This window comes from Miniopterus schreibersii, assembly GCF_964146895.1.
Source record: "Miniopterus schreibersii genome assembly, chromosome: 2".
NCBI lineage: Eukaryota > Metazoa > Chordata > Mammalia > Chiroptera > Miniopteridae > Miniopterus > Miniopterus schreibersii.
This window is the reverse complement of record NC_138102.1, coordinates 67,738,219-67,758,865: the sequence shown is the minus strand read 5'-3', so window position 1 is coordinate 67,758,865 and position 20,647 is coordinate 67,738,219. Positions and strand designations below refer to the sequence as shown.

Genomic DNA, 20,647 nt, shown 5'->3' with positions numbered 1-20,647 from the left:
TATTACACCAACCTATCAGACATTGGATTTTTGTGAGGGGTGGGGAAATAGAGATTAGCCAAGAGGTACAAACTTTCAGTTATAAGATGAATGAGGTCTAAGAATTTAATGTGTAACATGGTGACTATGGCTGATAACACTGCATTTATAATTACAATTTTGAGGAGAGTAAAACTTGAAAATTTCACCCAAAAATACTTTTAAAAGGTAAATATGTGAGATGACAGATGTATTAATTAATTCAATGAGGAAAATCCTTTCACAATGTATACATATATCAAATCATCATGTTGTACAATTCAACTATATTTCAACTTTATTTGTCATTATTCCTTAATAAACTTGAACAAAAGATATATTATCAAAAATATAATATGACATTTGAAGGAAATAAAAACCAACTAAAAATTGTATAAGTTAAGATGTATTAGCCCTCAAGACACAATTCCCAAACTTGGTTGTTTATTGATACTCTTTAAAAATGTTGATACGGGCTCCCACCCAGACATTCTGATTTAATTGATATGGAGTGTGACCTGGGCAATATTCTTGCTTTTAGATGCCCAGTTGATTCTGATGTTCCTATAATGTTCGAAATAACTATTTTAAGTAAAAGAAAACACACTCAAACAGAATTCATAAAAACAAGGCGATTCATTAGTTACTATAGTTAATATCACTAAAAATTCTTTAGAGATTATTAGTTATAATGTGGTCATTAGGGTGGGCTTTTCCCATTATGAATGCCATCTTTATTCAGATACAGGTATGTAAAAAAGGAAGATTATGTGAAGACACAGAAGACAGCCATCTATCAGCAAGGAGAGAAGCCTCAGTAGGAACAAATTCTGCCAAAACTTTTATCTGAGACTTCTTTTCTCCAGAACTGTGAGAAAGTACATTTCTGTTGTTTAAGCTATCTAGTCAGTTTGTCATGACAATTCTGGCAAACTGATACAGCTACGTGTTGCCCTAATTTTTAGTCAGGTGGCAAGATGACTATACTTTTAGGCTTATTCCAAATATAACAATATTCCCTGGAGAACCAATTGTGTTTTTGGTGGATTTCTCTTAAAAGGGAATTTTCTCCCCCAGAGGCCTCTAGAAAACATCCTGTCAGATCTTACTAAGGTCATCAGTGCCACATACTGTATTCATTGGGATAACAAAATACCAATAGCAGTACAGTGGTTTAAAGTAGATTTGAACTATGGAGATTATTTTATTCTTATTTAACAATTTTACAGTGAACATGTCAGGCTGGCAATTGTCTCTCCTCCATGATATATTCAGAGACCAAGGGTAAAAGCATTTTTCCTACCATTACCATGTGACTTTAAGATTAGTCTAATCACACTCTGTTACTGAAATTACAACAGGTAGCATGGAGGTAAAAAGCAAAAATTCAAGGCCAGAAAAAACCTTTAAATATGAGAGGTAAAATCACACTCACCATTTCTGCTTGTGTGTCATTGGCAAAAGTTTAATCACATGAACACAATTATAAGAGAAGCTTGGAAATGTAGTTCAGCCATGTGCCCAGAAAGAAAGAAAATAATGGATTTTGTTTGACAGTCAGCAGTCTTTACAGTCTTATCCCTTCAAGAACAATATCAAGTAGTGTCTTGTATGCTTTAGGTGTACATTCTACATGAGTCATGTACAATGAAAATGAAATTGCTCTTAGACAAATGAAGAAAATCTCCTAGGTCACCTTAAGTCAATTCACACTGAAGCATATGGGCTGTTTCAGGGCAGGCTGGACACCTCAAAGAAAACTGGGGAAAAATTAGGAAGCATAAAAGGTAGCAGGGAGAGCAAATAAGAGCACTTGTTACAGGATTTAAAAATAGGAATGGCAATAATTATTTTGACTACCCATGCATGCTTAATATCTAAGGATAAAGAGATTCAAATAATATAAAAACAACTGGCAAGTCCTAGTATAATTGCTTTGGCAGTTCTTTGTAACAGATAGAGGCCAGGCAATTCTAGAGTCCCTCTATGATAATAACAAAAGGAATCCTTTAAATATAATGATTAAAAACTTTGTTGAGAACAATTAAATCCTAAATCATAAGAAGGCAAACTATATTTTCTTCATATGCTCATCCTTTTTAAAATTGTCCTTCCTGTCTTCTCTAGCACATCCCCTTATTTTTACTCATTACACATTTTATTTTCTTCATAGCAATAATTGCTACCTAAGGGAATCTCAGTTCTTTATTTACTTGTTTGTTGTTTCTCTTACTAGAATATTAATCTCATGAGTGTGAAGACATTGATTGTTTTGCACACTGCTCTGTCTTTAACATTTGGAATATGTCTGAATTATAAGAAATTGTCAATAAATATTTGTTGAATGAATAAATGACTGGATCGATGAATAAAACAACAGTAAACTGCACATAAAATTGACTGAGCCCCTAGATGGTTGAAATGATGAATGAATGGATAGACAGGTAGCAAGAAAGAATAAAAAATGAAGAGAATGTTATATAGGCAGTTAGGCAGACACGAGCAGAGCAAAAACGATGGGCCAGGTACAGAAACTCACTAGGGCAGAAAATTCCAGATGCCTAGCAAGGGATGAAACTGGGACAACAGGAACCTCATCCCTAGGGTAACTTAACCTCCCCTAGCATAACATTGCTCATGCAGTTTGAATCCCCTGATTTTTCATATCTCTAGTCATGCAGTTTAGAGCCTCCTGACCTTTTCCTCCTTAAAAAACATCTAGGCCTCAGTTATATTTCAGCTCCATGCCCAGAACAGCAGCAAAATCAGACAAGTGACACAGTTGCTGCCTCATGACCAGCTACATTGACTAATGACCTCCTGCCCCAGCACTGGCCAATCAGTAGAGACTATGACCCTGAAAGAGCACATCTGGAAGGCTGATGAGTATTCTATTGAGACACTCCCCTGAAACCTCCCCTAAGATTTCCACCTGCAAGAAAGAGATAAATATACTCAGGAGGAAGGACCCAGTTCACTCTCTCCCCCAGGGGAGCACGCCATTGCCATTCTGTCCCTCCTTCTTCCATCCAAGGGACTCCATGAAACTGATGGACCACAGTGGGAAACACAAGTTAAGCTAGCCTGAAGCCGGACTGGATTCGACTCCAACAAGGAAAGGAAACTCTGGATACTGGCTCTGATTTTAGCTTTGCTAGAGCCCCATTTACACTTCTTCTACAACTGGACTAAGGGAAATGGGACCTTGGAAACTCAGGGGTTTAATTCACACAAATAGAAATCACTCATTCTCCCATGTGAGTCTCAGAAAATTCCTTTTCTTGGGATATCACAAGAAATCCACTGCTACAAACAACAGGTGGGGATGAGGACCTCTCCCCAAGGGCAACATTATGATCAACAGGATGTTGTTTAAAAAGAAGTAACAAATAGGTCCTATCAATTGAGGTAGGCATCAAGTTACTTAATCTTTTGAGATGTATGGGGGGAAAAGTGGGTCTACAAAAGTAGAGTGTCCCTCAAATAATATTAAAATATGCTTGGCACATAGTATACAGTGACATATTATAGCAGATATTTATTTTAGTATAATGATTATTTTTTAAATCATAATTATTGTATTGATTTTCTATTATTTCTGTAACAAATTACCATAAATTTAGTAAATTAAAACACTAAATTTAAAAAAAAAATTTTTTTATATGTCTTTATTGATTTCAGAGAGAGAGAATGAGAAACATCAATGATGAGAGAGTAATTGATTGGCTACCCCCTGCACTCTCCATACTTCAGACCGAGCCCACAACCCAGGCATTTGCCCTGACCAGAAATTGAACCCCGATCTCCTGGATCATAGGTCGATGCTCAACCACTGAACCACACCGGCCAGGCAACATTAAAAATGAATTATCTTACATTTCTGTAATCTCATTCCTTGGTTTGTGCCATCTTCTTCCATTTTCAAAGGTACAATGGTACATTTAATTCTCCCCCCCCCCACACACTTCTATCTCCCTCTTACTTTTAAGGACCCTTGTGATTACATTCAACTCACAGGGATAATTCAGAATAATTACCCTTTATTAATATGTGTGCCATATGGGGTAAGATATCTGAATTTTATCTGAAAACTTAATTTCACTTTCCATATAAAGTAACATATTCCCAGGTTGCAGAAATTAGAACATAGATATCACTGGAGGAGGGGCATTATTCAATTTATTAGTTATTGTTAAATAAAATATTTCTCAATTTTCACAATTTAAAAATTTTAATATGTTTTTTATTTCAGTATATTTCTAAATTACTGTGACTAATTAATTAAGAAAGAATCTGGCAAAATTATTGAAGAAGGTGGCTGAGATAAAAACCACCTGGTATTGATCTAACCTAAGATTCCATCATGGTTATTATGACCTATCTTACTGAGGATAGAAAGGTTGTGCGAAATTGTCCTGGTTAAATAAAAATATTTCCTATCACATTGTGAAGCCTTGTCAAATTTAGACTACAATACAGATTAGATTATTATTTTAAAAATATGAATAGAGACACATTTCAATATGCTTACCCTTTCTATGTAGGGAAATCTTATTGCCAGAAAGAAATAACTTGGGTAAGTGTATTTGCCCAGGTTTTTTAGTAAAACAGAACCAATAGCAAGGGGAGGTGGGGAAGGTGGTTAAGGAATTGGCTTAACTAATTGTGGATGATAGCAAGTCTGAAATTACCAGGGTAGGCTGGCAAGAGTTGATATTGCAGTGTCGAGTTCAAATCTCTTCCTCTTCAAGGTCTTTCTCTTAAGGACATTAACTAATTGGGTGAGGGCTAACTACACTTGTGGAGCATAAACTGCCTTCCTCAAAGTTTCCTAATTTAAATTTATGCATAACCCATGGACACAGACAATAGTGTGGTGAAGGCCTGGGGCAGGGGGTGGGTGTGGGGTAGAAGGGGTCAATGGGGAGGAAAGGGGACATAAGAAATACATTCAACAATAAAGATAAATTATAAATAAATAAACAAACAAACAAACAAACAAATAAATAAATAAATAAATAAATAAATAAATAAATAAAAACCTGAAAACCAGAAAAATACTAAAATAAATATCAATTATATCTAAAAAAATTTCACAGAACATCTAGACTGATGTTTGACCAAAATCTGGGTACTATAGCCCAGTCCAGTTGATACATAATATTAAAGATCATAGTAAAGCATATGGTGAAGGGGGGGGGAGCAGATGAAAATGCACCAAATGCAGACACCAGAAGTTGATGCAAAAAAAAAAAAAAAGAAGAAGTTGATGCAACATGCCCATCAGTGTATAAAGAATGCTTAAAGTATAAAATTTCTGTTATTAAGAACTTCTTATTTCATAAATGGATAGCAATCAAGAGATAAATAGTTCTTACTGAAAATCCATCATCTAGCTCACTCAGCCAGCTAACAGATAATTAAGTGCCTTCCATAAGTAGCTATGTTGATGTAAATCAGTAATGAGACGGAATGTCTGCTGGCTTAGGGCTTACCTTCTAGTGGTGAGGTGAGATGGTTCACTTCCTGGTTAATCCATCCTAGAGCAAACTTTCAGGGTTGAAACCTATTCAAATTTACCTCATCAGTTCTCTCACTCACACTCCAGGTTATCACTTTACCAGGATCTAAATCTTCACAATTTAATGACAGTTAAAGCAATTAACATCTCCTAAAGGGAATCTAAATGCAAACAGTTTACGCAAAGCAATATCCCTGAAGAATTTAAGCACCTAACCCCTAAGGAACAACTTATGCAAACAAGTATCACTTGAAGTAGTTTACCCTTAATAAATATTTATTCAAAGTAATGCCCTGTAACAAACTCTAAAGTCTAGCTATCACCCTACACACCCACAAACACACATACATGAACACACACATGCACACACACACTCACACATATGCACACAAAAATGGATCTACTAAATTCTCTCTTCAGATAGTGTAGAGAATACTGGATGAAAAATTAGTAAAAGCTCAGATATATCTTGAACTACTGGCTTATTAAAAACATGCCCAACAAAGTATTTCATCAAATTTATTTTTATGGTTAAATGTAGATTTTCATGACCACATACGAACATACATATTTTTTTCACATTGGTATGTGGCAACACACACCACATAGGGCATTCTTATCACCTTTATTCAAAGTATATATTTTTTTATAATAAGTGAGTACTCTTGGTTGCTTTAATTCAATGGAATTGTGGATAAAACTAGATAGAAGTATTAAACCCAAAATTGTTTTATAGGACTGAACATCCGAATACGACATTTACAATGTGATGTGATTATACGGGTAGAGTTAGAATTGAAATCAATCCTTACTACCTGTTCTTCAATTACCTTTTTATCAAAGTGGAAATGCCAGAGCATTGAAGATATACACAAATTCAAAAGCCGGAATGAAGAAGACCTATGAATTAAAAATTACAAAGTACGGTTTCTGATTTGATATCTGAACATAGAATTGAAATAAATTCTGACAGTTCCAACATTTGGTGTACATGACATAATATCACAGTAAACAAAAATTGAATCTTAGAAAAAAACAACTTTAACTGGGTAATCAATACATGAAAGACTAAATAACAACTGCATTATAATTGAGAGCTGAAACTTTAATTTTTTTCTCTTTTTATTGAGTAATCAGATACTGTTTTATTATTTTTACAAGTGAATGGGGTTAATCTTTACCAGAATAGAAAACTGTCATATTCCAATGGTAAAAATGTAATTCAAAGAGTAAAAGAAAAGGATTATGAATAAATATAACAATGTGCTAGACCAAAATAGTAAGTATCCATTAGAAAAATTTTCTCTTATTACTAATTGGTCCTGGTGATAGTAAATTTATCATTTAAAGGTAAATAAACTTTTTAGGCAACTTTTTGTATATTCACTGTCCCTCACAAACTTCGTGCAAAGTAATATTTTTCATCATAAACATAAACAAATAAAATAATCAGTAAGTTTAAAATTCTCCCCAATCAATTGATGTTCCTCTCTCTCTTTCTCTCTTTCCCCCTTTTCTCCCTCCCTTCCACTCTTTCTAAAAAGCAATGGAAAAAATATCCATGGGTGAGGACTTAAAAAAAAAACAAACCTCCCTTTTTCCCTCTTGCCAGCAACCCATCTAATGTGAATCTCGTTATAGCAGAAGACATTAACAAGCAGCTACAGTTCAGTTACATATTGGTCCACAAAGATCTTATGTGGAAACAAAAATCACTTTTGCCATGCTGGTCAAAACACTATTTTGCCTCGCTGAATAGGTTTGCTGTTCTCTGAGCAGATTTGTAATGCATTTGACATGCTTTGTTTAGGCTCTTTTGTTGCTGAGCAATCATAAGTGCCGCTTCAAGAATTTTTTTTTTTTTTTTAATTTGCTTTGCAAAAGTGTATTTCTTACCTTGTCATTAAAAAAGAGAATGTGATACAAAGTCATTTGCATAAAAGGACAAAAGAATAAACTCTGCATTTTTTATCTATTTAAGAAAACTATTTAAACATTTTCAAAGGAAGCTATATAGTTTTTAGTTGCTGATCACTTGTGAATGCAAATTATTGTAAATGGTAAATGACTGTGGGAGTGTTCTGTCTGATTTTCTATTGACTTTTTTTTCACATAGGTTTTAATTTTTAAAAAATTGAATTTATTGGGGTGACATTGGTTAAAATTATATGAAAGCTACAATTTTTAAAAATGATTATATAGATTATTCACAAGGCAAATCATCAATTTGAAGGACATTAATACTAGATTGTTATATGTTGAATGCTTAGCCAGAAAACCTAGGTTTTTTCATATTTCACTTAAACTTTGAAAGTTTGTAAATATTGTCCTTGTTTTAGAAGAAAGCATGCTGAAATTCACAGATGTAAGGCCATATAATATATTACTGCCAGTAACTGAGATATACTGTGAAGTGTGCACCTCACATAATATCACGTTTTAAAGACATATTGTTATACATTCTCTCTATTATAGAGCATAATGCTTGAACTAAATAATGGATATGGGAATCTTTTCATATATAGAGCCCTTGAACAAATACAATAAAAGCCAAATCATTGTGAGTTGGCTATTAATTTATTTTTAATATTTTGATTTTAGTAGAACTTGAATATTATTCTCATATTTTTTAGAATCTCCTTACTACCTGAATTCCAGTTCTGTGCATGCCATTATCACAACAATTTTCACCTATTCTAGTAACCTGTGAGACCAAACTTTTTATAAAATGTTACCATTCCATTCTCCTCATATAAGTAATTAAAGTAATTATTTTGGGTGACTTTCATGACACAAAACATGAAATAATTGGTACTGATGAGAAATGACTAGAAGGTTCAAATGTTACTGTAACTCAATACCTATTTCCTTTTAGAAATATACTATTTTAAGGGAGATATTTAGAAAGCAATACTCCTAATTTGGAGATTAAGAGAGGAGAATGTGACCAAATCATAGAAACACAAATACTTGTTTCACCTGTACACTGAACATATTTATAACTGTTATTATATTTAAAATATATTCTTCTAGAAACTACAAAAAAAGAAAATTACAGGCCAATATCCCTGATGAAAATAGATGCTAAAATCCTCAACAAAATGTTAGCAAATCAGATCCATCAATATATTAAAAAGATCATACATCATGAACAAGTGAGATTTATTCCAGTGTTGCAAAGCTGGTACAATACTTGCAAATCAATAAATGTGATACATTACATAAACAAATCGAAAGACAAAACTCACATGATCATATCAATAGACACACAAAAAGCATTCGACAAAATCCAACACCCCATTTAAAATATATATATATATATATATATATGTTTTTATTGATTTTAAAGAGAGGAAGGGAGAGGGAGAGAGAGATAGAAACAGCAATGATGAGAGAGTCAGTGATCAGTTGCCTCCTGTGTGTCCCCTACTGGGGGTCGAGCCTGCAACCCGGGCATGTGCCTTGATCAGAAATTGAACCTTGATCTCCAGGATCATAGGTCAATGCTCAACCCCTGAGCCATGCCCATTTTTTATTAAAACTCTCAGCTGCCCGGCCAGGCGTGGCTCAGTGGTTGAGCATCGACCTAGGATCCAGGTGATCGGGGTTCGATTCCCTGTCAGGGCACATGCCCGGGTTGCGGGCTCAATCAATGACTCTCTCATCATTGATGTTTCTATCTCTGTCTTTCCCTCTCCTTTCCTCTCTCTGAAATCAATAAAGATATATTTAAAAAACAAAACAAAACTCTCAGCAAAGTGGGAATAGAGGGATCATACTTCAACATAATAAAGGCTATATATGACAAACCTACAGCCAACATCATACTCAGTGGGCAAAAACTAAAACCATTTCCCCTAAGAACAGGAACAAGACAGGGGCGTCCGCTTTCACCACTCTTATTCAACATAGTACTGGAAGTCCTTGCTACAGCAATCAGACAAGAAAAAAACATAAAAGACATCCAAATTGGAAAGGAGGAAACAAAACATATTTACAAATGACATGATATTGTACATAGAAAATCCTAAAGACTCCACCAAAAAACTGCTAGGTTTAATAAATGAATTCAACAAAGTAGCAGGATACAAAATTAACACACAGAAATTGATGACATTTTTATGCACCAATAATCAACTCTTGGAGAGAGAAACTAAAAAAATAAAAAAAAAAAAATCCCATTTACCAAAAAATGGCAATCCCATTGCCAAAAAAAAGTTAATATGCTTAGGACTAAACTTAACCAAAGAGGTAAAAGGTCTGTATTTGGAAAACTCTAGGACATTGCAAAAAGAGATAGAATAAGATATAAACAAGTGGAAGAATATACCATGTTCATGGATTGGAAAAATTAACATCATTAAAATGTCCATACTACCCAAAACAATCTATAAATTCAATGCAATCCCTATTGAAATACCAATGGCATATTTCACAGGTCTAGGACACACACTTCGAAAATTTATATGGAACAAAAAAAAAAGATCCCAAATAGCCATGGCAATTTTGAGAAGAAGAACAAAGTTGGAGGGGTCACAATACCAGATATCAAGTTATACTACAAAGCCACTTTATTCAAAACAGACTGGTATGGGAACAAGAACAGACATATAGATCATTGGAACAGAACAGAAAACCCAGAAATCAGCCCAAGCCATCATGCTCAATTAATATTTGACAAAGGAGGCAAGAACATACAATGAAGTAAAAATAGTCTCTTCAATAAATGGATTTGGGAAAATTGGACTCTTGCATGCAAAAAAGTGAAACTAGACAACCAACTTACACCATATACAAAAATAAACTCAAAATGGATAAAGCACTTAAATGTAAGACGTGAAACCATAAAAATCTTAGAAAAATCTCAGACCTCTCTTGTATCAATATGTTTGCTGATACATCTCCCAGGGCAAGAGAAACAAAGGAGAAAAACAAATGGCACTGCATCAAAATAAAAAGCTTCTGCATAACAAAAGAAACCATCAACAAAATGAAAAGGGAGACCACTATATGGGAGAACATATTTGCATACATACAACTTAACAAAGGAAGACAAACAATCCAATTAAAAAATGGGCAAAGACCTAAATAGACACTTCTCCAAAGTGGGCATACAGATAGCCAAAAGACATATGAAAAAATGCTCAAGGTCATTAATCATCAGAGAGACTCAAATTAAAATGACAATGAGCTATCACTTCACACTTGTGAGAATGGCCATCATCAAAAAATCAACAAACAATAAGTGCTCATGAGGATGTGGAGAAAAGGAACCCTAGTACACTGCTGGTGGGAATGCAGACTGGTGCAGCCACTATGAAAAACTATGGAACTTTCTCAAAAATTAAAAATGAAACTGCCATTTGACCCAGTGACCTTTTGCCCCAGTATTGGGTTGATGGGAATCCTCCCTCACTAGTGGGAGTGGAGTGGCTCTTGTAATATCTTCAGAAAAGGAATTTTCTAAGACTTGCATGGAAGAATGAATGTTTTTATTTGTGTGGAATTGTACCCCTCAGTTTATAAAGTCCTATTGTTTTTAAACCAGTCCTGGAAAATGTGCAGCTAAGGCAAGATCAGGGCCAGTGTCCAGAGTTTTCATTCTATGATGGAGCTGTGTCCAATGTAACACTGGGTAGATTTAGTCCATTATTCCATTGTGTGGATGCAAGGGAACATGCCCCCTGCAATGAGTCCCAAGAGAGCAAGAGGGCCAAGAGTGAAAGATAACTCTCTTTGTTCAGGAGTTTAAATAGCAAATCTTCCTTTGCTTGCAGTGGCCATGCCTATTCTGGCCACTGACTTATTCCCAGATGTGACTGACAAGAAAACATCTTCCCATGTCATCCAGGCTTTACTGGGTATGTGTCTATTGTCCAGTCTCTTTCCCCAGAGATCTGTGGGGAACAAACTTGGAGAATGTTAACTGCAGCTTCCTAGCAAAGCTGTGTAAATGGCATGCCTATATTATTTAGTCTCCTCTTTACTTCTTTCCTGTTAATAATAACCAGGTTATTAATTGTATAAATCCCACTTCCAGGAATAGCTTTTACTAAGAATCCTGAAACACCAATCAGAAAGAATATATGCACCCCTATGTTCATAGCAGTGCTATTTACTATAGGTAAGAGCTGGAAACAGCCCAAGTGTCCATAAGTAGATGACTGGATAAAAAAGCTACAGTGCATTTACACAATGGAATACTAAGCAGTTGTCAAAAAGAAGGATCTACTACCCTTTGAGGCAGCATGGAGGGACCCGGAGATGATTATGCTAAGCAAAAGCCAGTCAGAGAAAGACAAATTCACATGATCTCACTTATGTGTGGAATCTAATGAACAAAACAAACTGACAAACAAAACAGACACGGAGACATGCAACCATGGAACAGACTGATGAATCTCAGGAGGAAGAGAAGGCAGGAAGATATTAACCAAAGAACTTATATGCATACATGCATAACCCATGGACACAGACAGTAGTGCAGCAAAAGCCTGGGGGTGAGGAAAGTAGGAGCAAGGGAATCAATGGGGATAAAAAGGGGAACATCTGTAATACTTTCAATAATAAAGATACATTTTTAAAAAGGATGATGTATATAAAATGTTTGTTACATACAAAATGCTCAATAAATACTTCTTGTTATTATGGACAAAAAATTCAATGTTCAATAAGTCCAGATAACATGTCTGAGTATAATAAGTAGGTGCAGAGATTTAGTGTTCAGAAGATTGTCCAGTGTTTGATGGACTCTGAGTTTCGTCTGCTCTTAACTGGTGGCTCGGTTGCTGGGGCTGTGAAGTTAAACTTACAATAAACTGATGTGGCTGTTAGTTGGACTGGAGGATTACATCATGCTAAGAAATCAGAAACATCAGGATTCTGTTATGTTAATGATATGGTGCTTCATATCCTTGAATTACTAAAGAATCATCAGAGAGTCTTATATACTGATACTGATGTCCACCATGGTGATGGGGTTCCAGAAGCTTTTCATACAACAGATTGTGTAGCTACTGTTTCATTTCTAGAACAGGAAACTAGAGGGATATTGTTACAAAGAAAGGCAAATACTATGCTACCAATTTTTCAATGAGAGTTGATATAAATGAGTCATATGGGCAGATATTTGTGTCTATTCTCTCTAAAGTGATGGATATGTATCAGCCTAGTGCTGTAGAGTTATAGTGTGATGCAGAATCACTATTTGGTGATAAACTTGGTTGTTTCAGTTTGATAATCAAATGTGTAGAAGTTGTAAAATCTTTCAATTTACCATTACTGATGCTTTGAGAAGGTGGATACACAATTCATAATGTTGCTCAATGTTTAACATATGAGACTACAGTTGCCCTTGATTGTGACATTCTCAATGAATTGCCATATAATGATTACTTTTAGTATTTTGGACTATACTTTAAAATGCATATTGGTCTTTCAAACATGACAAAACTGAACACTCCAGAACATACAGAAAATATAAAACAGCATTTATTTGAAAATTTACAAATATTGCCTCATGCACCTGGTGTCCAAATGCAAGCTATTCCAGACGATGCTGTCCATGAAGACAGTGGAGATGAAGAAGGAGGAGATCTTGACAAGATAATTTCTATTCGAGAATCAGACAAATGGATGACTGGTGATGAATTCTCAGATTCAGAGCATCTGAAGAGGAAGGGGGTCTTAAGAATGTGGCTGATCCTAAGAAAGGGTGGATGGGAAGAGATTAGCCAAAGAATTTATATGCATGTATGCATGACCCATGGACACAGACAACACTGTGGTGAAGGCCTGCGGGGGGGAGGGGCAGTGCAGTTTAGGGTAGAAGGGGTCAATGGGGGAAAAAAGAGGACATCTGTAATACTTTCAACCATAAAGATAAAATTTTAAAGAAAGAAAGGAACAAAGAAAGCTAGAATCAAGGAAGACAAGAAGGAAACAAGACAAAAAAGCAGATGCTAAGGAAGAAGATAAATCCAAGGACAATAGCGGTGAAAAAGCAGATACCAAAGGAGCGAAGACATAACAGCCCAGCATCCCTTGAATTTGAGCTTCTCATCAACTTCAGAAAACATAAAATAAAAAGAGAGAGAGAGAAAATATTAGGAAGAAAATTTTTTTATCTTTGAAGGCTTTTGGCTTCATTTTATACTACTTTGTCATAGATTATATTTATTTGGAAACTTTTTTGTTTTTGTTTTTTGTTTTGTAGCAAGTTTAGTATGAGTTTTCTAATTATGAAGCAAAAATGTTTGTTCTCCACTATGCTTTATATGAGAGTTATTAGAATTGATGTATTATGTCAAAAACCTGATCTATTAAAGAAGTAATTGGCTTTTCTGAGTTTTTTCCATCTTTTATAATTATCTTTATTAAAAAATTGTACTTAGAAAGAAAGGAAGTTTATTTTTTAAGTATTTTTACAAAACACCTAGAAAACCATGCATTCTCATTTCTCTTTCTTTTTTATCATTAAATTTATTGGGATGGCATTGGTTAATAAGCTTATATAGGTTTCAAGTGTATGTTTCTATGATACATGATTTGTATGTCGACCACCTAAAATCAAATCATCTTCCATCACCATATATTTAAGCCACTTTACCTTTTACTGTCACCTTACTCCTTTTTCCTCTGGTAACCACCGTAGTGTTGTCTGTGTCTATGAGTTTTTGTTTGTTTATTTTTCTTTTTTTCCTTTGTTGCTTTCAGTTTTATATCCCACATATGAGTGAAATCATATGGTTCTTAACTTTTTCTGTCTGACTTATTTCACTTAGCATGATATCCTCAAGGCCCATCCATGTTGTTGCAAATGGTGGTATTTCATCTTTTCTTACGGCTGAGGAGGATTCCATTGTATATGTACCACATCTTCTGTATCCAATCATGTTTCCATGTCTTGGCAACTGTGAATAATGCTGCAATGAAAGTAGGGGTGTGTATATCTTTGTAAATAAATGTTTTCACATTTTGGGGGTAGACATCAAGAAGAAGGGTTGTGTGTAATTCTATTCTATTTTTTTAAATCCTCACCCAAGGATATGTTTAGAGAGAGGAAGGGGGAGGGGAGAAAGAAAGAGAGAGAGACATCGATGTGAGACATGTGACATGGTCTTGTTACCTCCCATAGTCGCCTCAACTAGGGATCAAACCAGCAACTCAGGTATGTGCTCTGACCAGGAATCGAACCCACAACATTTTGGTGTACAGGACGATGCTCCAACTAACTGAACCACTTGGCTAGGGTGGTAACTCTATTCTTAATTTTTTGAGGGACCTCCATACTTTTTTCCATAGTGGCTGTACCAGTTTACATTTCCATCAGCAGTGAATGAGGGTTCTTTTCCCTCCACAACTTTTCCAACACTTGTTATTACTTTTCTTGTTGATAATAGCCATGCTAACAGCTGTGAGGTGGTATCTTGTAGTTTTGATTTACATTTTCCTAACAGCTAGCGAAGTTGAGTATCTTTTCATATATCTCCTGGCCATTTGTATGTTTTCTTGGGAGAATTGTCTATTTAGGACCTCTGCCCATTTTTAATTGGATTTTTAAATGAATGGGACTATATCAAACTAAAAAGCTTCTGCACAGCAAAGAGAAACTGCCAGTGAAACAAAAAGGCAACCAACATAATGGGAGAAGATATTTGCAAACAACAGCTCTAACAAGGGTTTAATATCCAATATATAAATAACTCACCTCCATTTCTTAACATGTAATCTTGATTGCTGATTGATTTTTTTAAGCAAGAGAAAATCCAGCCTCTTCCAATTTATTTTTAAAAGAACTCTTAAAAAGAAAATCAAATAAAGTACGCCCATTTTTTTACCAATGTTTCACATGCGTGAAAGATCTGTAATTCACAAATGCCACAATTTTAAGTTAGTTATACAGGTGCAGTCCATGATTGTAATAGCGTAGAAATCTCTCAGCATTGTGAAAGGATTTATTTTTGTCCTGTACACTTTAGCTCTGTTTCAATTCATTTCCAACTATATTTTCCTGGAGTTATTTACTTATTGATTTGGACTGAGTGTTTTGTTGGCAGGGTGAACTGTATCAGCAAAGAGACTTTATATACTGTACCAGAATTTGGCACAATATTTTTCTGTTTTGTATTACTAACAGAATGTAACATTGGATTAGAGCTAGACTCCTAGTGGGATTAAAATGTAAGACTAGAACTCTCGCATCAAACCTATTGCATTAGTTTTTCATTTTTTTTAAACATAAAACGTTGCAACCCAGCCTCTCTTCCTACCCCCTTGGTGCTTTATGGGGCTCCTATCTTGAACATATTAAACATGTTATTTTTTTTTTTTTTGGTAACTTTCTGAATGCAATCATTTCCATACTTCTGACAATTAACAATGTTCTTTTTAATACCTCATTGATTAGAGTTCTTTCTCATTGTTTCTATCTGTTTCATTCAGTTCTCTGAATTTTCTGTTTAAGACCCAAGCATTTAATTTGCTGATTTCAATATTTCATGTTGTGCCCTTAAGAATATAGCTGGCAGAGCAGATGGAGGGATATTGGACATCTAGGAGGACAGATGTATTCAGTAGAAGGCTCAGAATGACCACGAGCAACTAATTAGCTCTCCTGTGGGGAATGTTATGCGCTTGAAATACTTATGTATCCTTATTGTTTTAAAATCTTTAGAATAGAACTCTAACCCTTATTGTGAGAGCTAACTCTGAATATATGTCCTCTATTTTTGAGAGTGCAGCTTGCAGAAATGGGAGATGAACAGTTCAGGCTGAGAAGATTGAATATCATGGCTAAGGGTGAAATTTTAATTCATCCTAGTTTATCCACATTTAATCAATTCACGCTTATTTGACAGCCTAAAGCATTAACCTTTTGAAAGCTGAATGTGTCACTTTGTAATGTCTGTTAAATCGTGTTGATTGCTAAGGTTTGCGGGATTTTAAAATGTGTTTACTCTTTATGCAACATTTGTTTTGTTCTCTATGGTTGCTTGGATCTTAAAGCAAATTGTAGCCTAAAAAACTTTTCTATTCTATTGCTATATATGATTTAAATTTTACTCTCTGTATTATTGTGTGGCAATGAAAAGGGAACAGAGTGAAGGACTAAGCATGGGCAGTGGAAAGTGTGTTCCTTGACGATTCCTTGGTTCCCTTGGGAAGAAAGCAGGATCTGGCCTATAGGTCACCACTCTGCAGTTTTTCAGTCAAATACATTATCTTAGTGATGGTATAAAATGTGGAATGAGGTTAGGATTCCCCCCCACACACACTATTGGGTCTCTATGCACATACAAGGAAACATCAGAAGTAGGCAATTAATTTTTCCCCTAGAAAATGACTTTCAGATTTCTAAAAGGAAATTCAAAATAAGTGTTTCAATAGTCAGGTCTGTCGCTGAGAGAAACACAACAATTGAATTTAGTAGAAAACAGCAATGAGTAGAAAACTGTACACAAGACAGCAAAGAATATACTAAGTTTAGGAAAATGGAGGACATTGGTAACCATAGAAAAAACTAGATCATTTCAAATTCAAATTTTCTACTCTCACATGCAGGGCTCAAAGATAAGGTTTCCATAGACCATTGTTTCACCTTACTCCACTATCCATCAGTAGTAGCCTTTAAAAAATGGGCACTATAGAAAAGTATAGGTGTGAATGGTGGTGCTCTATTACAAAGTGTTTAAAAAACAATTATAGACATTATTAAATATTGAATTACCACAAAATCAAATTAAGTGAAAATTAAAGTAAGATGAGAGAAAGCTCCAGGTATTAGCAACATTCTGATCCAGGGGGAAATGAGTACAAAATGTATTATTCTCCCTGGAAGATGATTAATTTCAATCTATCTTTCTGATGCCCCTCCTTTTTTTTTCACCCAACTAGTAGGGACATTTTTCCTCATATGTGGCCTCCTGGACTGCTAGATTTTCTAGTATTGTACATTGTAAAAATAAAATGGACTAGAAACTGAAAGGTAGCGAAAAAGAGTCAGCTAGTATATAAATGCAGTAATTATGTTGTACAGATTGTTCAATTATACACAAATGCATTATTTTTGAGAAAAGGTTAACTGTATTTTCACTTCAGCCAGTATAATAGGCCATGTGCAGGGAGACTAAACCTCTGAGATCTTCTTCTTAGGGTAGTTGTAACAAATGGATGTAAGTTGATATAAAAAACTAAGCACTGTACTCAACAGATAGTAATCAATTAAATAGTTAATTATTATTAATATACTTTTAATTATTATTACAAATATGATTGTCTACAGAAAATTTAATTAACATTTCTGTTTCCATTTTAATGGAAACTGTTTACAAATGAAAAATAAAGGTTGCCTGAAGTAAGTTAGAATCTGAGGTAATCTTTAGCTCCTGTGATATCAAACACATGTTAGTCAAAGGCAGATTTCAAAAAATTCAATGATTTCATTTTAATTTATTTTATAATTTCCTTTTCTAACAAAATCAAACAACAAATAATCAAGGTAGGTTATATTTTCCTTTATGTCTGTCTGTCTTTAAGATGTTTTTAAAGTGAAAATGTTTTTTAGAAATAAAACCTGACTATATTAATATCTTGAGGTGGTGTTTAGAACCATTCACTATTTCCCTGAGGCTTTGAGATCAAAGTCCAAACTCCTTAGTACGCCATGTAATGTCTGTCATAATCTGGCCCTAGCCCATCTTCCTAACTATAGTTCCTCAAATACTTCAGACCAGTATACATACCTTTAAACACAAACATGGCATGTCCTCATCATACTGAAATTATTGCATTTCTCTAAATCTAGTAAACTATTTGATTCCTTCCTGATTTTGTACATTGAGTTCATATTCTCAGGATCTCACATTTCACTCTTTAACTTAAGTCTTTTTCTGAAAAACAAACAAAAAAACAAAACAAAACTATTACAGTAACCACAAAAAACTTCTAAAATTTGAGGAGTCTAAATTTTTTATGGCTTTTTGGGTGAGATTAATATATTCTAAGAAGTGAAAATCTTCTAGAATTAAAAAAAAAAAGAACAACAATACAGAGTGAGGCACAGGTAGGTTTACAGTTATGAGCATGAAAAATATAGTTTATTCTTGTATTATTATTTATTAATTATTGTATTATTTTCCATATGAACAACTATCAACCTACTTTCACCCCACTCTATATATGGTCCAAGACCCTTCTCTAGGCATAATAAATTTTAACTCAATGAAAATTGATGTTGATTTTTTTGCTACATATTTACACAAATGAAGAAATTAAATAGGAGAATTTGGAAGTATGCCATAATTCGATAATCTAATCATCAAAAGGTAGTTTCTTTTTTCAAACAAAATACTCTGTGTAAGACTTTCACCCCCCAATTCCTTAGGTATAAACCTTAGAAGTCACAATATTTTGAGACATTAAGGAAACTTCTTTGAATAGAACTAAATATTATAGCACAGACTTGTTATCAATATATCACAGAAGTTTTTTTTTTATGCCTTTCATCTAATAGCTATGATGATATTTTGATGTATTTCAAAATTACCACAATAATCAGATTTGCATATTTGCTACGGTAGGTGACGGTGTGATTAAATTTAGATTTTAGATCAACTTCAAAAAAATGTATGCATGAAAAAGAGCTGAGATTACTGGTAAGTAAAATTTTAATTATATAAAAATTAGCATTTTTCAACCTCTTAGATGGCAACCATCATGCTGAAAATTTAAGGCATTTACATCAACAGTAGTATTTAGACCAATGACTCTAATATTTGTTTACTTTATTTTTCCACACTGGTTTAATGCTCAAAAGAATATTTTATTGCATGACTTGTTGTTAAATATGCGTATTTAACTGATATACTTTTACTGATATACTTACTTGGTTTTTCTTAAGTGAATGTTTCATTTTTGATTATGTCTATTTGAGACTTACTCTTCTGTGACCACAATGACTATACAGAGCACAAATGAGTTCTCATGCAATATGAGATAATCTCTGATTATTTCTGCTTGCATTCTTCCTAATTAACAAGGAGATTTGAAGTAAATTAGACTACTTTATAATACCTAATTGTACATATTTTCCAGGTAAAGCATGTTATTTCGGGTGGAGGGTAAAGTATTCTCTAATCTGAGTAAGAAAACGGTCAACCGTAAGTATTTATTTCTAATTAGATGGCTATCAAGTTTTTCTAACCTATGTTCAATATTTTATTATACTGATACAAATTGCACATATATTTATTCTATAGCTAACAACTGAGTTGAATTTATCAATGTAGATTAGTTGACTTTGGTTAAAAAAGGGAAAAATTCTTATCACTTAGTATAATGAAATTAGTGACATGAACAGGGTTTGGTGACAATGGCAGTTTGTAGTGTCCCTAACCAGGTATCAGTGTCTTAATTTAGTGCAGTTTAAAATACATTATAGCAAGTTAAAAATGAAACAATTTGACATGTTGTGTTGATAAACAAATTATTTAACAAAAATTACACATTATTTAAAAATACATTGGAATTTACAGCTTTCTCTTCCTCTCTTGTTCTGAATATTTTTACTCTACCACACTTCATAATGAAGTAGCACCCTCAGGATTTGACTATGCCTTTAGATGCATAGATCTATGTTGACAGAAAATGAAATAACTGCTTCTGGTTAAGATTTTGAAAATTAAAATACTTCCTTAACTAGTCAATATAGATGAAAAATAAAAATCTCTTAATCATGGCAGAATAACAAATAATTTTGGTGGGCAGAATGATGATGTTATGGAAAGAACAAAGTAAAAGGAATTAAAGGTGCTAGTTAAGGACAATGAATACTTCTGCGGCTTTGGCCAGATTAACTTTCTCCAATATTGTCATGTTTATTATGAAAGTTGCTAGAATGTTATTACTCAAAGTTCTTACAACTTTAAATTATTGTTATTTACTATATAGTCCTGTGTTCCACCATAGCTTGGATGTCTGGACACCCCCAATGGAGTGTGATTAAACTATAGGATGTTAAAATTAATTTAATTGTAGCACTCAGTAAGCCAATTAGGTATAAATACTTGTAAAGAACATTTTGAAAATAACCATTTTTTTTCTAACATT

General features: G+C 34.0%; 1 pseudogene across 1 annotated transcript; it reads left to right on the top strand.

Annotated features, from left to right (window-relative positions):
* Positions 1 to 12,131: 12,131 nt before the first annotated feature.
* On the top strand, positions 12,132 to 13,568 carry LOC308552429 (histone deacetylase 2 pseudogene; annotated as a pseudogene). Its single transcript has 2 exons — positions 12,132 to 13,253; positions 13,447 to 13,568. The product of its transcript is annotated as a histone deacetylase 2 pseudogene (transcript).
* Positions 13,569 to 20,647: the final 7,079 nt, after the last annotated feature.